Source organism: Rosa chinensis, chromosome 2, assembly GCF_002994745.2.
Source record: "Rosa chinensis cultivar Old Blush chromosome 2, RchiOBHm-V2, whole genome shotgun sequence".
In the NCBI taxonomy this organism is placed as follows: Eukaryota; Viridiplantae; Streptophyta; class Magnoliopsida; order Rosales; family Rosaceae; genus Rosa; species Rosa chinensis.
In genome coordinates, this window is record NC_037089.1 from 36,180,421 (window position 1) to 36,192,023 (window position 11,603).

The 11,603-nt window shown below is 38.4% G+C and overlaps 1 long non-coding RNA gene across 1 annotated transcript; it reads left to right on the plus strand.

The window, feature by feature from the left end:
- The first annotated feature begins 1,245 nt into the window (after positions 1-1,245).
- Positions 1,246-3,147, plus strand: LOC112190675. The gene is made up of 3 exons (XR_005807140.1): positions 1,246-1,535; positions 1,898-1,963; positions 2,999-3,147. It is a non-coding gene; the product is annotated as an uncharacterized LOC112190675 (long non-coding RNA).
- Positions 3,148-11,603: the final 8,456 nt, after the last annotated feature.

Below are 11,603 nucleotides of genomic sequence, written 5' to 3' on the forward strand. Positions count from 1 at the left end.
AGGAAGACTAGCCCATTCATGTATAATAATGGTAGTGAAGACACTAGAATATATTGCATATATGTGCATATATTGCAGAACTGATGTATGTGCATATATTGCAAGACACTAGAATGGAGAAATGGCTGAAATGTTATGTTGACTGTTGAGAGCCAGTTTTTGTGACTGTTTGAAGTATTGAACAACTGAATATGATTTTGGGGAATGAATCTTATTAGTAAGATTGCAACTTTATAGCCTTATGCTTGTGTTTTCTGTTTTTGTTTTTACAGGCCTGTAACAGCCATGCCATTACATATGTTCCACATTATGACACCCTTGGTATGCTTGTTTTTTTATCTGAGATAAATTAGCCAGTGGTCTTAATTTGGTCTAAGTTTAATATGTCGGATATCTTCTTCATAATCCCTCTTGTTTTGGATTTTCCAGGAGCTAAGGATGAAGCAGTGTTATGTAGTTTTTGTGGGTCTCTCAGCTGGTACTAAAGCTTGTTGATGTTGACAAGGAGAAACTGCGAGTTAGGAAACTTGAGGCTGAGAATAGGAAATTTGAGGCTGAGATGAGAATTATGTCTATGGATACATCTACTATGAATCCTGAGCAAAGGGCATATTTTTCCAAACTTCAGATGAAAATTCTCCAAGGTGATATATGAAGTGTGAGGTTGTTGGTTTGTTGGTTTCCATTTTAGTTTGTATCAGTTTGAGGTTTTGTCCAGTGATCATGTATTTGACTGCTTGCAAACCCTTTAAGAATCATGACTATGTTTCCTGCTATTTGACTGCTAGAACTGTGCAGTTTCTGTTTCTGTTTTCAATCCATTTCAGTTTGTATCAGTTTGTTGGTTTCCAGTGATGTTGTATTTGGCTGCTATCAAATTCAAGCTGATTCTGTTTCCTGCTATCTTGACTGCTAGTTTTCAAGCAGTTTTTGTTTCTGTTTCAGGCTATGTATTCCCCCTCTCTCAAATTCTCATAATCTCAATTTCATCTCTTTTCTCATAATCTCAATTGCATCTCTTTAAATAGAACCATTCATTGTATGATCTTTGATTACAAAAAAAAACAAAAAAGGAAAAATAACATAAATAGAATTTTATATATTAAGGTAATATTCAAATTTGACATCTCCATTGAAACTAAAACTAAAAGTAGTTAAAATATTGCTACATCAAATTTACCATGTCATATGTCAAATTCAAATTTGACCAAAGCCAAATAACAAACCCATTGGAGAAGACCCCAATGTTTTTCCCACATTGAGCTGAAAATTTCAAATACAAATACTCAACTTGCTTTCCATCGTGCCTCTCTCGATTCCACACAAACTTAGATCAATTTATTCCTGTCACGAAATCAAGAGAGGTTCTCTCCCCCAGAAGAGACAGAAACTACAAACGCGATCCCTGAGCTAGATTTTGGACAGAGAAGAGTCTTTCAACCTCACTCTGAGCTTGTGGCTCTTGTCACTGTTGGTGGAGTTCTTCGATTTGAAGAAGAAACAAGTCCGAAGAATTCATTCACTGTTGTTCATTGGTAAGATTTTTTCTTCGTCGAACTTAAGGTTTCAACTTTGGTTTGTTTTGGGTTTTACGGTTTTCTTGGATATCAAAACCCCGGTTTTGCTAAGGGTTTAGAAATGGACTTGGGTGTTTGGGGATAGCTTGTTCTTCAATTCGATTTGGGTGTTTTATGGGTATAAATTTTCATTAAAGTTTGCTGGAAATTCGATTTGAGGATGGTTTGTTCTTCTAATTGATTTGAGTGTTTAAAATTTGCTGCTGGGTTTGTCACCTTTAACTAAATCTTTGTTGCTCAATCATGGAAGGTGATGATAGTTTGTTTACAGTGAACTTGGCACTTTATTTTCTTTGTTTGGTGTTGTTGGTGCTATGTAGTGAAAGGTTGGAGTTAGGCTCAAGCACTGGAAGTGGGTGATTTGCTTGGCTGTGACTTTAGCAGAGGTAAGCACTAATAATCGTCATAGAGATATTGGAAAACATGATATTAGTTCAATCCGATAGTAGTAGAAAGAGTTGAAGCAAGGATTTTTTCTCAATGCTATGTATATGGAAACAAGATTTCTATATTTTTTATACCCTTCATTTTTTATGTAGAGATAGACTGCCTCATAATTTGAGTCCTCACCTTGTAAGAGGTGTTGCGCTTGTATAACAAATTTTCTTAATTTGATTTATAATTGTTGTTGATTTGCTTTCTAGACTAATTTACAAACTTCATATGCCTACATTTCTGGCTTCAGTTTATTTTATAATTGCCTGTTGGTGTTTCTTGCATAGGTTAAGTGATTGAGTGAGTTAGTGTACATATAAGTGGTCTGGGTAATATTTCCTTCTTCTTCTTCTGGCCTCTCTGACCCTACACCATCATTCCCACTTCTTTCCCATAATTGCTAACCTTTTTTTTTTTTGCTCTGTTTCTCTTTGTCTTCCTCACCTTATCTTCATTTATTTCACCTTTAAATCCTTTTATGTACTTCTTTTATGGTAAAAACTAGATTACAGAAGACACCCTAGTTTCCTACTTTCTCAGTTTTTTTCTTGCGGTACTTGCAGCCACACTTTCCTAAACAATAGCCATAATCTGTAACTTCAAAGCTAGCTATTTATGTATGAACTCTTTCTACTTCATATCTCCTTAAAACTGTAGATTTTGGTTTGTGTATATACCAGTTTTTTCATATTCTTTTTTCCTGTGTCTCTCTGTAGTTCCTACCTATGTTTCTGTTACTCTTAATTGCTGTATAATTCTTTCCTTGGTTTTGGTTTTTGGGGTCTGAAATTATTGCAGTTCAACATCCATGTACTCTCTTTTCCTTTGGAGGGTCTTGGTCTCTAGGTATCACTCAAAGGTCATAAATTGATAAGCTTTTTGGTTGGGTATTGGGACTTCTAAATGATTAGGTTTCTTTTAATCTTTGCCCATAGCCGCTGAGTTTTGTTTCATTTTGTGTTTTTTTTTTTTTTTGATACGAAAAGATTATAATTAAAGACGGAAGCCTCTACAGCAGCCAAGGTTTACAACATCTAACAGTAAAACATTTGACGCATTTCTCGGCACTGTATTCATCCAGCAGAAACCGTCAAAGGAGGAATGTCCATGGTGTGCTATAGCATCAGCAACAAAGTTTGCTTCCCGGAAAACATGGTGAAAGGAAATGGTGGAAAATCTAGTTGCTAGCTGTTGAATGTCTTGGACAAGTTTTCCAATTCTCCAAGGGGGTTGAATTGCACCTAGGACCACATCAATCACTAGCTTTAAGTCCTTCAACTTGAACGTGTTGAAGGTTGAGTTGCAGTGCATTGATAAGGCTATTTCGTAAAGCAGTTGAAGATACTGGAACTATCGTCCTTCCAAATCCTTTTGTTGTCGCAAACAAGGGCGTTCCCTCAGCATTACGAATTACAAATCCTCCAGCAATCGATCATTCATGGCCAGATCCATCAAAGTTGATTTTAACAACTTCTAGAGGCGGAGGTTGCCACACAATAGTGGAAGAAAGGTTTGAGAAAAACCCCGCTAAAAGACTGGACTTCATGTGTGGTATTGTTCTGAAAGGCAGCTGTAGGTGCTACAATTGTACTTGGGCAAAAGATGGTTCCTCAGAACACACTGTCATTCCTGGCTTTTCATATCTGCCAACATAAGATTAGAAGCTTGGCAAATTTTCTGCAGTCATAGGGTTGGTTAATAAAAGCATCCTTAAAACTTTAAGATAACCTTCATCCCAAGGAAGTCAGTCAAATTAAGTTAGTCTCCAAACTTCTTTTGTAAACTCACAACAGCCAAATAAATGGTCTACTGTTTACATTATCATTGTCACAGAGCGGACAAGAATTGTCATCAATATACCCAAATTTTGAAAGTATGCCCTTGTTTTACCTCTAAAGAGCAGCCACCCAAAGAGTTTAGTCTTTGGAGGAACGTTACGTTTCCATAGTTTGTTTAACAACTCTATACTGCTATGCTTATCAGTTTCATTCAATTGTAACCTAGTTGCAGATTTAATGATAAACCTACCAGTAGAAGAATGACCCCAGATGCATTCATCTTCCTGATTAGAAATGGGAATAGGGATACGTAGAATTTGGTTAACCACATTGTGATCCAAGACCCTTAATAACTTATCACAATTCCAGCTACGACCCGAGATATAATCAGCAAGTGTCTCATTAACATTAATGCATGTTCTTACATGCTCAGGAAATATATCAATTAGTGGGAAATCAAAAACCCAATTGAAGGTCCAAAAATTCATGGACTTACCATTACCTACCAACCATCTCATTCCCTTAAGAATGAGTTGTCTTGCATCCAGGATTCCTCACCATGTAAGGGAGTGTGATTACTTCTTTTTAGCCTGGAAGAAAGAAGCATGCCTTAAATAGTTCCTTCTAACAATTTGTATCCCCCAATTTTCCTGGTCCGTGAGTAATTTCCAGGCCAATTCGGCTGCAGCATTATTGTAGTAAGCAGTAGGCCTCCTCCAAGTGACTTAGGGGTGCAGACCTTATCCTAAGCAACTGGAGATGACTTTGAAGTTGGACCCAAAATAACTCTCAAGCAAGTTTGTCAATATTATTTGCAACCTTATGAGAGCATTTAAAACAAGACATAACATGATTTGGCATACCTGAGAGATTTGCCTTAATAAGGGTTAATCTACCCGCTCTTGAGAGTGTTTCTTTTTTTCCAGCCTGCAAGTTTGTTTGTATTCTTGAGCAGGAGTTCCTTTGCATTCAGAGGATCCTTCCAGAAAATCACATTATGGATGCCTAAATATTTCTCAATTGTAGCTTTCTGTACGTTGTATGCTAAGAATATTGACAATATCTCTTTTCAAATTGGCCGGAGAGTTAGGTGGGAAGTATAAAGAAGATTTGTGAAAGTTTTTTTTTTTGACCAGAAGCTAGAAAGAAAGTAGAAAGTGTGGCATAAATCTATCTAGCAGCCCTCTTTGTTGCTTTTCCAAAAATAACGCAGTCATCAGCAAACATTAAATTTGAAATTCTAAAACCCAATGGAGAAGAAAGCAGACCTACCTGAGATGTATGATTATCAGCCAGCGTGTTGAGTTGTCTTACCTATGGCCAGAATGAATAGATAGGGTGACAGGTCACCCTGCCTAATTTCTCTGGTGGGATAAAAGGGAAACTGAGGAGATACAATTTATAACTTGGTCAATCCATTTTTGATGAAAACCAATTTTTTGCAGGCAAAGAGAAATGTAGTTCCAATTTAAGTAGTCATATGCTTTTTCTAAGTCCAGCTTTACAGCCATGGCTCCCATTTTCCGTTTTTCTTCTGAAAATAAAAAAAGAGTTCACGAGCAATTAAAATATTATCCTGTATTGCTCTTCCTGGAGCCAAAGCCCCTTGATTCTTGGAAATACACTTACGCAACAAAGGTCTCAACCTTTTAACCATAACTTTTGTATTGATCTTGTAAGAGACATTGCAGAGACTAATTGGTCTAAGATCTGAGACCTTCAATGGTTTCTCAACTTTTGGAATGACAGCAATATTTGTGTGATTCAATAAATTGAGGGCAATGCTATTTGAAAAGAAAGCTTGAATCATATGGATAACAATATTCTTAACATTAGTCTAAGAGTGTTGATAGAAGCTTGCATGCAGGCCATCCGGTCCAGGGGCTTTAAGAGGGCCAATAGACTTGACAGCTTCCCAAATTTCCTCTTCTGAAGCTGGCTGTAAAAGAGTGTCATTATCAATGTTAGTAATACAAGGTTTAATGATATTAATGAACTGATGTCAAGATGAAAACACTTCTTAAAATCATGGACTAAAGTCACTGCAATTCCTTGTTCAGAGTCAATCCAATTACCTGTTATGTCTTGAAATTAGGTAATTCTGTTGGTTCTTTCCTTAAGTTTGCCTTAGTTTGAAAGAATCTTGTATTTTTGTCACCTAGATTAAGCCAATTTGCTTTTGCCTCATGAGCCCAGTAGATTTCCTCATATGCTTATATCATTGTAGTAGCTCTTTTGTCACTTCTGTGTGTTGTTCATGCAAATAGACAGAAGAAGGATAAAAGATTAGTTTGCTTTGGACATCATTACACTTCTCATTCAAGATTTCAATTTTTCTAAAAATATTTCCAAAAATATTTTTGTTCCAAAGCTCTAGCTAGGCCTGGGCGTTAGGACCCGAAGGACCGAAAACCCGACCCGGACCGACCCAAAAAGCCCGAATCGGTTCGGTTACAATAAGAAATATTTCGGTTCGGTGCAAAGCCTGACCCGTTCACAAACTCTCGGTTTGGTCTCGGTCTTAGGATTTCTTGCGTTCGGTCCACCGAATTGACCCGATTTTTAAATTACACGCGACATGATATGCTACATGTCAGTACCTTATTATATAATATATTAAAGAATGGGCTTATTATAATATTGGCTTATTTCCCACTAGGCTTATTATAGTATTGGCTTATTAAAGAAGGGGCTTGTTATAATATTGGCTTAAAGAAGGGGCTTCATTTCACGATCAAACCATCTCAGATTCTCAGGTTCTCAGCCTCTCTCTCTCTAAACCATCTCAGGCCCTAGTTTTTCTCCAAATTCTCGATTATTCAATTTGAAAACCTAAAACCCACCTTATTTCATCCCAAATTTAATGGCATCAACACAGATTTCTTCCCAAAGTTCAAGTTCTGAATCCAATTCCGATTCTGATTCCATTCATTCCAATTCGACGATGAGACCCAATACGAGGAAGACAAAGAGGATGAAGAAGATGAAGTCATCATGAACCCACTGAAAAGCCCACCACATTTGACACGCTCAGCGCCTTTACGAGCTGCTGCTGATGATGAGTGTTTGCCTGTTTGGGCTTGCTTTCTCTTTGAGACTCCATCTTTTTGAGATTGCAATTGCCAAAACCAGTCGAAAGTCATCGGAGAAGCTCCGGCTGTAGTAGCCGACAGATCTGGATCTGGAGACCTTTCGCTTTAACGAAGAAGCTGAAGCAGTGGCTTGGCTATTGGGACTGTTGTCGTCTTTAACCTCACCCACTGCAGTTTCTAACTGAAAAGCCAGAAAAGCCGACACTAAACATAACGGGTTAGGCTTCTGTCAGTTTTCACTTCTTAAATAGACCGAACCGGCCCGAACCGATTATCGGGCTCGGTCTCGGTTCTGGCAAAATCTGGGCCCGACCTGACTCGAGCCTAGGCCTAGCTCTAGCCTGATGACAAAATTGATTGCTGATAGTTAGAAAATTTAATAGAGGGCAGGTTTCCCTTCTTTGATTCCAAATCTGGTGCACCAGTGGTTTGAAGTCGTTGTGGGAAAACCACATTGCCTCAAACCTGAAGGCTTTACCCTTCTTAACTTTGTTATTCCTTATTGTCAAACAAAAGGACCATAATCCGATCCTATAATTGGAAGATTTTCCGAGTGAATATCTGAAAAATTATTCAAGAAAGTTGCAGTAGCACAAGCTCTGTCCAATCTTTCATAGATTAAGGTGTCATCCTTATGGTTTCTCTATGCAGGAAATAAGAAAAATTAATCATATGGTTTGTAATAGTTTGGTTACCCCCCAATTTCTCAACCAAAGTGAGAATATTATTAAAGTTACCCATTACCAACCAGCTTTTATTATCAGACCAGAGGTCAACCTGTTTTTCCTTATGAGGCAAGGCATAGATAAAAGTTGAATTCCAGAACTTGTTTGTGTTAATATCAGTGATCAAATAGTGTATGTACCTATCATGGGGCTTGATTAGATCAACTTTAATAGTTCTAGGTTTCCAAAATAAAATTAAACCACCACATTGACCATGGGCAGGAATTAATATAAAATCATCATAAGAAAACTTCCTCAATTTATTTAATAAAGTACTTGATGCCCTAGTGTCTAAGAGCCAAAAACATCAATATCCAAAGAGGAAGAATAAAACAGGCACTGCGCCACAAAATCAGGCCAAGTGCTGCCTCGACAATTCCAACAAAGCATTTTCAAGGTTTAGCCATTTTGGGGGAAGAGGCGGTGTCCTCCTCATCATGTGCCTCAACCATTATGTAATCCTCGGTCATATCCCTAGTCCTTTTCTTCAAGCCAGAGCTCATTGCAGAGTCACTTTCAGCCAGCAAAATCACTTTCTTGCCATTGATCATCTTAACTTCATAAGTACTCATTCATATTCTCATTGCCTTCTTTCATGAAATCAAAACCCCTAACATCACTAAATTTCTCAAACTGCATATAGGGGATCTAGGGACATTAGAGTTAGCAAAGAAGTAGTTAACAACATTGGAAGGAGAGCAGACCTCATCCAGCCAATGGTCTTTCCTATTTAGACAAGAATTAAAAAGTTTAGCAATTTCTGGAAGGAAGAGTAAGAAAGAAAAGAAGAGCAACTAGTGAAGGAAGTTCTCACCACCTCACCACCTCGATCTTCATCGTTGGAGGAGTCACTATAGTGAAATTTATTTTCAGGGTTGTCATGTTGGTTGCCAATAACATTGGCACCCTGACCAGCAGTAGCATCTTGGAAAGAGATTCCTAGTTTGACTAAAGCCTTCTTGCTGACAGGAGTAGTTTCTCCTTTTTTAGTGTAAGCTTCATTTGATTCCATGATAGTAGTAGCAGCAGCCGCCATATTTGCTTTTGTTTGAAATTGTGTCCAACTTGGTGAAGGAGGTTCAAGTCCATCTTAGACATGTCCTGGATATCAGCATCAAAATCCAACTTGGCTGGTTGGGGAAAGTAGACCATCACATTCCCAGTAGCCAGATCCTTGACCTCAAAATCCACTTCCATATCCATGGACACAATATCATCATCATCCTTTTCTTTGTCAACTAGCACAGACTATTTTTCCTTCTTTCGCAGTGAACAATTTCTAATCCCATGCCTATAACTGCCACACTCAAAACATACCTCGAAAATGGCTTCATAAGAAAGGTAGAGCTTTGCAGGTTCACTGACAAGATCAAAGGAATGTCTCCTTCATCTTCCTATCGGACCACAAGAGTCCTCTTCAGAGGAATACGAAGATCAATTCCCATGCAAATACGAGTGAAGATGTAATTTTCACTCAACTCAGTTTTCTCATCCAGCTTGATGAAGCGTCCCAAAACTTTGGTGATGGGTTGGATAGCATTCTTGTTCCAATATTGAAGAGGAAGATTTGGTAGCATAACCTAGAGAATCAGCGTCTCAATCTTTGTAGTACGAGGATCAAAATTAGGGGACCAACCCCTAATATGGAAAATTCTTCCTTTCACAAACCACGGCTGATTGTCCAGCACAAAATCCACATCTTGGGGGTAGGTGAACTCCAGGGAATACCAACCATTAATGAGTTGGCACATACGCACAGTGTCTTGAAGATTGGCCTAGTGTTGGTTGCACTTTTGAACAATCTTCCTAGGGGAGACCCGTTTGCCAAAGATTTTGGCAAGGAGAGCATAGTTTTTCAGATGATCCTTACTTGTAAGAGCATACTGAGGGACAAAGATAGTGGTATCATTCTGATCAACCACTATTTTGGTACCACCAATGTGAGTAACAAAAGGAGGTTCATTTTGAAGAAGTTTAGGAAAGGGGTTGAAGACAATAGAACTGCGAGGTCGGGAGGAACTCGCCTAAGCACGAGCATTTGGGCTGAAGGCCATTATCAAGGGTGAAGATAGAGGATTGAGAGCAAGGTTAGAAAAGGGTGGCAATACTCTCAGAGTTGTAAGACCTTCTGAATTTAAAGGCCAGGTTAGTATCCTAGAACACGTAAAGTTGCTTCAATTTTGAGAACCAAAGCAAGCGTGCCGTCGAAAATCCAAAAGATTTCCTCTTATCCATGACATTAGGGTCATGATGGTCGTAGATGATTAGTGTTAGGATCTATGGGGAAGAGAGATCGATTCGTAGTAGTGGTAATCAAGAGAGAATTGAAACCAGCAAATCTAATTAAGAGATAAAAGAAATTAAAGAAATTTTGGGAAGTAGGAACACAAACCTGGATCCATACCTGGTTGGCGAACAGATCATCGAGTATAGAAAATGACCAGAAACTTGGCAATAAAAATGCTGTCTGAGAAATTTTTGCCATAAAGCAACAGCTTTACCCGGGAATATCATAATAATGAGTCTAATATCTGGAGCCACCCTAGAAGCAGAAGTAGTATCAGCTACAAGGATTAGGATGGATGTAGGTTAATAGAGTGGATTTTGGATAAAGGTTCACGAAACCGAGATCGGGAAGGGGAAAAGAGGCCAAAAGGTTATAGTTAGGAAGGAAAGGATACCCAGGTGGAGGTGCACGGGCCTGTCCATGGCGGCCACCACCATCCCTCTCCGGCTGCGATTAAATGGGAGTGAACGAACCCTAGCAGAGCTCTAGGGTTTTGGAGAGAAGCTCGTGTAGCGCATGTCATTGCCCTATAGTTAAATGGAATAAGCGGATATATTTGCTTCATTTTGTGTTTCTCAGTATTGTTTCTTATGGGGTAGTTTTGTGGCAGTTTTTGTTAACGGCTAAATACTAGTTACTACCCTGTGGTTTATGTCCAAAATCAATTCAGTCCCTGGACTTCTAATTTCATCAAAAACACCCCTGCACTTTCAATTTTCATCTAATATGTCCAATTCGTTAATATTCTGTTATGAGTTCAAGTTATAGTTGGATTATTTGTTAAAAACCTATTTATTTTATAGTAGGACTCACTCCTAAATTGACTATGCAGGCCACCTCGACACAACATCATAAAACATAGGCCATATATGAGCCACGTTAACAAGTTAAATAACTTCAATTATTGGAAAACTAACAAATTGGACCTATTATATCAAAATTGAAAGTGCATGGGTGTTTTTGATGAAATTAGAAGTTCAGGGACTGAATTGATTTTGGACCCAAACTACAGGGTAGTAATCAGTATTTAGCCCTTTTGTTAATTTTAGTCATGAATCTTTTTTTCTTTTTTTGTCTTTGTGGTAATCATACTTCATACAACAACTTAGCATTTTTGTGGTCTGATCCTCTTATACATGTTTTCCTATCAGATTCTTGTTATCCATATGCTTATGTCATTGGTGGAGATTTGTCAGAATATTTTCTTATGGTAGGAACTATTTGCTATATATAATGGTAAGCAAGTCTCTGATAACTTACAGTAATCTAATTTTGTTTTTTGATAGTTATTTCATCAACTGCTTTCATACTTGATATAATGATCTTGAGTGGCGCGCGCACACACACACACACACACACACACACACACACACACACACACACACACACACACAGAGCAAGGATCAGAGACGGACGTCCACGAAGCGGGCAAAATGCGGACGAAATACGTGTCAGCTAGCCAATCAACTTAGTTTCCATGCGGGTCCCATCGACATCATCTTCTCTGTTTCTCACCCTCAGTCCAAGGGAAGTCAACATTGACTCCAAAGGAGGAGAGTACTTGCTCAAGATTCATCTTGATCTCCTCCGTCTCTCTGATCTCCAAATCAAGAAACAAATTGATTAGAAAGTTTAAGCCTTGAAATGGGCAGGGCCTCAGTATTCATATACACCACCGTTCTCACAATCCCATTCCTTCGACCTTTCAT